A 7,495-nucleotide genomic window follows, 5' to 3' on the forward strand; every position below is an offset into this window, starting at 1 on the left:
GTGGCCGGTTGGGATGGGACAGGGACGAGTGTCTCCATGTCCCTTGTGCCTCTGTCTCCCCCCAGGCAGGAGTGGGCAGGCAGTGGGGGTCTCCAACTGCTCCCACCCTTGGGTGGGCAGTGGGAAAATCTCCCCCTCAGCTGCTCTGTGCCGCACGGGACAGGGACACCACTCCGGGGATACGGCCAGGGGACATCCGTGGGGACATGGGACCCCCCAAAACATCCCATCACCTGCGTGCTGGGGGTCCCCCCCAACCCCCATCCGCAGCCCCTGAGATGCCAGAGGTGGGGAGCTGTGCCCTCACCCAGGCTGTGCCCGCCTGCCCCGGCTCTTCCCTGGCCCTCAGTGATTTTCCCCACAGATAATTCCATGAAACGCCAAATTTTCCCCTCCGGGGGGAAGTGGGGGATCAGCCCCCCAGGGGACCGCCTGGCACCGGTGCTGCACATTCCGTACAGGGGCCTGGGAGGTCAAGGGCATCTCTCTGGATCCCGCTGAGGGGGCACAACCAAGGGGTCCCCTTGAAGGGGGACAGCAGGGTCACCGGGAGCCGGAGAGGTGGCTCGTCCCCTCCCGGGACGTCCTGGGGCAGTGGCCATGGAAGCCGCCCCTGAGCAGGAACGAGGAAGGGGGAGCTGGGAACTGGCTCCGTCCCCCGGATCTCCCGGTGCTCCAACGGCTGCGGGTGGCCCCGGGCCAGCAGCCACCGCTCCAGCAAAATATTTACCCGAGTGGCACCGAGCCATGGACCAGCCTCCCGCCCGCCCGGCACCACGCGGCACAGCTCGGCAAAACACGGCAAAGCTCGGCTCTGCCTGGCGAAGCTCGGCTCTGGGTGGCAAATCTTGGCTCTGGGGGGCAAATCTTGGCTCTGGGGGGCAAATCTCGGCTCTGAGTGGCAAATCTCAGCGCTGGGTGACAAAGCCCAGCTCCAGGTGAGAAATCTCAGCTCTGGGTGACAAATCTCGGCTCTGTGTGACAAAGCCCAGCTCTGGGTGATAAAACCTGGCTCTGGGTGACAAACTTGTGCCCGTGGCACAGCGCAGTGCCCGCCTGGGGACGTCCCAGGGCCGGGCACCAGCACAGTCCAATGTCCCCACGGAGGCCAAGGCCTGGGGACAAGGGGAGGGGTCCCTTGGTCACCCCCTGCCCAAGTTGGCCCCATGCCAGGCTCTGAGCATCACCCCCATCCCGGGACCCGGGTCGTTATGGCAACAGGTTCCCCGGGCTCCATCCCGCTGCCGTTCCCGCTTCTCCCACCCACGAGGACGCCGTGTGAGGGGGTGGCCGGGCCCCCTCCCCTCCCCTCCCCTCCCCTCCCTGCGCTGCGGCAGCGCCGGCACCCGCAGCCCCCCGGGATCGGCACGCGCCGCCCGCGCCCGCGCCCACGCACGGAGCACCCGCGGGTGGCACCTGCAGCGTGGCACGGGGGGGGCCACACCGGGCCCGGAGCGCGGGAGGGGGGGTGGGCACCTTCCAGGCACACGTGTGGCACACGCGGCCCCTGCTCCTCGCCGGGACGGCCCCACAAAGGGACCGTGGGCACCACCCGTGCCGTGCCCGTGCCGTGCCAGTCCCCGTGCCCGTGCCGTGGAGCTGTGGGGGCTGCAGCTCCCTGTGCAGCAGCGAATCCTCCCGCAGAGAAGAGTAAAAATAGCAGCAGGTTGAGGGAAGAAGCTCTCGCCCCCTGCCAGCGGGCACCGGAGAGGAGCCACAGCCACACGGGGACGGCCACGGCATGGTGGCACCGGGGACAGGGGGCTGCGGGGACAGGGGGACACGGGGGGCAGAGGGTTGTGGGGATGGGGAACTGTGGGGTCAGCGTGACACCGGGACAGGCAGCTGTGGGGATGGGGTGTGGTGGGGACAGGGGGACATGGAGATGGGGTCACGGGGTCATGGGGACAAGAAGGGGACAGAGTTGGGGCCGGAGCGTCGTGGGGATGGGGCACACCAGGCATGGAGCACTGGGGGGACAGGGAAGCAGTGGGGGCAGTGGGGTCAGGGTGCCCTGGGGATGGAGCAGTGTGGGGACAGGGTGTGCTGGGGATGGAGTGTGTCGGGGACAAGGCCCCAGTGGGGCTGTAGGGCCTTGGGGATGGAGCACTGCGGGGACAGGGCGTGCTGGGGACAGAGCGTTGGGGTCACGGGGGGCACCAGGGACAGAGGGTTGTGGGGACAGGGCGTCGTGGGGACAGGGTGGGGATGGGGTGCCGTGGGGACAGGGCCCTGCGGGGACAGAGCATCCTGGGGACAGGCACAGCCGGACCAGCGCCCGGTCCAAGGGTGAGTGTCGGGGGGCGGGGCCTATTGGTGAGGGGCGGGGCCAGAGGGTGGGCGGGGCTCTATCGGGGCCGTCGGGGGGGCTCCAAGACCCCCCCAGTCCCCCCCACACCGGTACCCCGCTCCGGATCCCCTGCCCGGCCCTGCGGGGTATCTCCCACCCAGTCCCTGTGTGTCCCCCCTCCGGCTCCCCTCGGGCTGAGCCCCCCGAGACCCCCCGCACCCCAAGACCGTGGGCGCCCCCCCCCCAACCCCGGAGCTGCAGCGGGGGCGGCGGGTGGGGGCCGGTGCTCCCCCCGGGGCGCAGGGGAGGAGCCGGGAGTGGGAACACGCGTGGGAAGCAGAGCACGCGTGGGAACCCGAGGGGGCGGCAGGCGCGGGTTGGGGGGGCTTAACCCCTTCGCTGCCGGGACCCCTTTCAGCCACAATCCTGGGGGGCTGCAGAGGAGAAGGGGGGCCTGTGGGGGGACCCTCCCCAAATGGGGCTCCACGGGGTGGGGGGGGCTGGGGAGGGGGCACCCCCCACCCCAGGGCTGTGCCTGGTGCTGGTGCCCCCCGTGCCCTCACCATCCCCGTGTGCCCACGGCGACAGATGTCCCTCCCGACGCTGGCATGGCCGGGCTGGCACGGCCACCCAGGGCTGGCACGGCCGCCTGGGCCGGGCAGCGGCTCAAGGGCTTTGGCACGGGGTGGCCCGAGCGGAGCCGCGGCTGGAGAGGACCCGGCTGGCAACCACCAGACACCGGCCACTGGCCCACGCCAAGCCTCACACCCACGGCACGGGGTGGGATGGGGTGCTGGGGGCACTGGGGGCTCTTGAGGCAACACCCCCGGGGTGGGCACCCGCCTGGGCAAGGGCTGGGATGGTTTAGGAGGGTCTGTGCACAGGGGTCGGCCTGACCCAGAAGGGGCTTAAAGGGGAAAACCTTGGAGGGGGGAAAACTTTAGGGGGGGGAATATTGGGATGGATATGGGGGGAGACAAGTCCAGAGGGTCCAAGGAGGGAGGGGGCACAGCACTGGGACTGGAAGGGGTCTTCTCTGCCTGGGGGACTGCATGGGCCGTGCCTCAGTTTACCCACCTGTAACATGTGCACTCCACAGCTCAAAGACCCCCCCCCCCTTCCCTGCAGAGTTGAGACACCAAAAACCATTCTGGTGCTCCCACAGCACCCTACCAAGGTGGTCTGGGGGGGGGGTCCTAGCCCTGCTCCCCCCACCCCATCGCTGACCCCCCCGGGGGGGCCGGGCCGGCAGCACAGACCAGTTTGCTGCCTCCATTCCCAGAAGAAAGAATAAAGTTAAAACATCTGTTAATTTATAAACCAATTTAACCATGACTGGTTAATAAATAGCTTCCAGCTGGCACCCCCAACCCATGCCGGGCGAGGGGGATGGGGGGGGGGGGGGCACAGCCGGGCTCGCTGCTCTCCCACAGCCCCCCCGGGGTCATTGTCACTTGTCCCCGTGGGGGTGTCCCCGGGGTCTCCAGGGATTCACCAGGAGAGCCCCGTGCCCGCAGGGTGGGGAGGGGCACGACCACAGTGCCTGGCACAGGGGGGTCTCGGGGGGATGTAGGGGCTGGGATGGTGCCCAAGGTGGGGGGCTCTGGTCATGCAGGGGGGGGTGTGGGGATGTGGGGACACGGAGACCTGGGAGTGGGGGCTGCCCTGCTGTGGGGGGTGTTTGGGGTGGGGAGGTGGGAGGGCTGGGTGGAGAGGTGTGTGTGTGTGTTCATGTGTGTGCATGAGGGTGCCAGGGTGTGCTCGTGTGTGCATCTGTGTGGATTTACACGCGTGTACACGCGTGTGTTGTGTGTGTCCCACCCCAGCAGGTGGGCCAAGCAGGGCCCCCTTATCTCTCCTGGGGGTACCTGACCATGCCCACAGACCCAGGGGCTGCTGACGTGTGCCCGGCCCTGTGGGGCACCACCCTTGCTGCTCAGGGATCCGGGATGGATATGGTGGAGAAGGGCCTGCCCCTGGCACCGGGGGGTCCCCACCCCTGCCCCCCACCCCGCTCCGGAGGCCGAGGGTGGTGGATCTGGGGCAGGAGTCCCTTCCCGGCCGCGGCGCCCGACACGTGTCGCAATAGTAATGTAATTTGTCCGTTAACAATGGGCAGCTTGAGGTTTATATTTAATTACACCGATCGCACCAACCTGAACTCACCCTTATTCATCAATAATGCATGGGTTTGTGTTTATCGCTGCTTAATTAATCTGTGCTTACGACAATTAAAGGCTCGCAAAATCCCCCAAGGTGGCAGCGGGGAGCGGCTGCTGCGCCGGGCTGGCGCGAGCGCGGTGCCGGCGCCGTGCTGCTGGTGGTGGTGGTGGTGCTGCTGCTGGCACGCTCACGGTGCCGGCTTGGCGGTGGCGGTGCCGGCGTGGTCACCGCCGTGCCGGAGCGACGGCAAGGCCAGAGCGCGGTGCTGTGTGGTGGCATCTGGCGACGGTGCCATCGTGGGCGCTGTGCCGGTGTGGTCACGGTCAGGATGGTGCCACCAAGGTCGCGGTGGTGCCACCACGGTCACGATGCCGGCGTGGTCACAGCGCCGGCGTGGTGGTGGTGCTGGTGCAGTGGCAGAGCTGGCACTGTCACCGCGCCAGGGTCAGAGCCGGAGCAGCCACCAAACAGGGTGACCCCCTGTGTGTGCCCCCACCCTCAAGCACAAGGAGGGGGGCAAAGGAAGACCCTCCCCCCCACACACACACACCAGGGTGGAGCAGAGAGGACCCCCCACCCTCTCTCCCTGCAAGGAAACCACCGATGCCACCACATCCATCGTGCCCATCCCTGTGCCCCCAAACCGCCTCCTCCCCGGCACCTTATCCCCCATTTCCCCCTTTCCCCACGCCCTGGCCCCCCTCGCCGGTGCCCCCCAGACCGTGCCAGGCCAGCTCTGTGCCTTTAAGCGCGTTGCCGCGGCTGTCCCGGATCAGCCGGAGCGCCTATTAAATTTTTATGCGAAGTGTAAATGGGCCAGGTCTCCAGCTTCCCGCTCCCTCCGAATGATTTATTACTCGCAAATACCACAGAACTAATTAGTATAGTAATTAATTAATACGAATTTGCATATTTGCATGTGCAATTAGTGCAGTGGAGTGATTACTCTGAAAATGAGAAGTTGGGCCTGTCAGATGGGAGTGTGAACTGGAGTGGAAAAGCCTCGTGAAAATGATCCCGGGCGGCGGCGGCAGCGGCGGCGGCACCGGGCACGCGGCGGCACCGGGCACGGGGCGGCACCGGCGGGCCCTCCCCGTGGGTGTGGGTGTGGGTGTGGGTGTGAGGGGGCGATCAGACCCCCGGGTCACCCCCTTTATCCCCCATCCCATCCCAGCCCCGGTCCCCACGCCATGGGGACCGCTCCATCCCTCGGCCATCTCCATGGCGACTCGCTGTGCCAGGCGCATCGCCATGGCAACGGGCCGGGCCACGCAGCCTCGCCATGGCGACTGTCGTCATCGCGCTCTGTCGCCATGGAGACTCCCCCCCCGCCCCCCCCATCTCCCCGAAATCCGCTCCCTGCCGGGCCCCCCCCCACCCCGGGGTTGGGATGGGGGTGCTCCTCCTCAGGGTGGGGGCCCCCAAGGCACCCACGGGGCGGGGTGGGGGTCCCTGATGTCCCCAGGGATTGGAGCACCCTGGGATGGGGGTGAGCACCCCAGGGTGCCCCATGCTGGGGGTCTCCAGTCCCCGGGGGCTGGTGGGAACAGCCCAGCCCTGTGATGGCAGCACCTGGCTGGACTCGCTCCCAAGGGACGTTGACCCGAGACCCCCCAGGACGGGGGTCTGGCACCCACAGATCTGAGTGCAGCCCTTTGCCTTTGTCCCTGGTGCCACCCTGGTGCCTCCTCACTGTGCCCACCTGCCTGGCTGAGGCCTGATGCACTCGGTGCATTTCTAGGAGGGCCACAAACCACCTGTCCCCTGGTTTGGGGGCACAGATGAGCAGGGTGGGGGGCGATGGAGGGGGGCATGGCTGCAGGCAGCCCCTGCCACCCTCATACACTGTGTCCCCCCTCACCTCCTGCACACCCCCAGCCCCCTGAAACGTTCCCAAACGCTGCCATCTGCCATGGGGGGGCCGGGGGGCGCTGCCAGCAGCGCTCCTTGAGCCGTGCCCGCACCGGTGCCACCACTGGTGTGTCCCCCCCGACCTTCCAGGGCAGCCATGGGAGGGCTGCTGTGCCCACAGTCGGTCTCCAGGGTGTGGCTGTGATGTCACAGTGACATCACAGTCCAGTTGTGATGTCATAGACCTTTGTGACGTCACCAGGGCGGCCTTGTTCCCTCACCAGCAGCACAACGGCACCTCCCTCCAGCCCAGGGTCAAGGGTTGGGGTCACAAAGAGGGTCCCAAAGAGCATCTGAGCCCAGCAGGGGCAAACCCAGCGACCCCTGGGTGACAAAGAAGCACAGAGTGGGGGAGACAAGTTCCCTGTGCCACCCGTGCCCCCACCCTGGGACCCTCTGCCCCAACCCCACACAGCTCCAGTGGTTTCCCACTGGACAATTCCCAGGGCGTCGTTTGCCCAATTAACAACGTGTGGCTCAAAAAGCACTTGGCAAGTCCCTGACCTGTGCGTGACAGTGGGGGACAGGTGGGGGGGCAGGGAGGGGACACAGACAGGGGTGTTGAATGCCCCAGGGCAGGATCCAGCCAGGACCAAAGCCCCAGGGCTGGCACAGTGTCGCCCCATCCTCCTCTTCACTAAACCCCTCCCAGTCCCAGCTGAGTCAGGGCCCTCCCTTTTCTCCCTCCATGCCTTCGTTTCCCTCCTCCATCAGCTTCCTCTTGCCAGACTCCCCAACCCACCCATGACCCCGCAGGGACCTTTAGGGACATTTAGGGACAGGCAGGGCACCCACCCCCCCTCCCCATCCCCCTGAGCCCCCCACCCACAGCCCTGGGTGACTGTCACTCACCCCATGAGGGGAAGATGCCCGGGGATGGGTCCCACGAGGGAGCAGCTGCCCCAGGGACCTGGCCTGGAGGCAGCAGGGACTGGGATGGGGACAGGGACGGGGACAGGGACGGGCTCAGCTCCTGCTCCCTCTGCTCTCCTCCCCTCGGTGACATTCCCGGCGGTGGCTCCGCCGCGCGTTAGCGCATCCATCTCTCCCCAGCCTTCACCTCCCAGAAATATTGCAGCGCCGAGCCGGCTCCATCTGGCACGGCCCCCGCCTCCCCCCGCACCGCGCCGG

General features: G+C 67.3%; 2 protein-coding genes across 2 annotated transcripts in view; one reads left to right on the forward strand and one right to left on the reverse strand.

The window, feature by feature from the left end:
* STARD3 (StAR related lipid transfer domain containing 3) overlaps positions 1-7,495 on the reverse strand; it is a 42,185-nt gene that overhangs the window by 22,240 nt on the left and 12,450 nt on the right. The gene's annotated exons all lie outside the window — the stretch shown is intronic.
* NEUROD2 (neuronal differentiation 2) overlaps positions 1-7,495 on the forward strand; it is a 26,285-nt gene that overhangs the window by 9,596 nt on the left and 9,194 nt on the right. The window contains exon 2 of the mRNA XM_027909661.1: positions 2,276-2,281. The gene's annotated coding sequence lies outside the window, so the exon portion shown is untranslated. The remainder of the gene's footprint in view (positions 1-2,275; positions 2,282-7,495) is intronic.

Source organism: Empidonax traillii, unplaced genomic scaffold (genome assembly GCF_003031625.1).
Source record: "Empidonax traillii isolate 1590-97213 ecotype Southwest subspecies unplaced genomic scaffold, ASM303162v1 scaffold2293:size56350, whole genome shotgun sequence".
Lineage (NCBI taxonomy): Eukaryota > Metazoa > Chordata > Aves > Passeriformes > Tyrannidae > Empidonax > Empidonax traillii.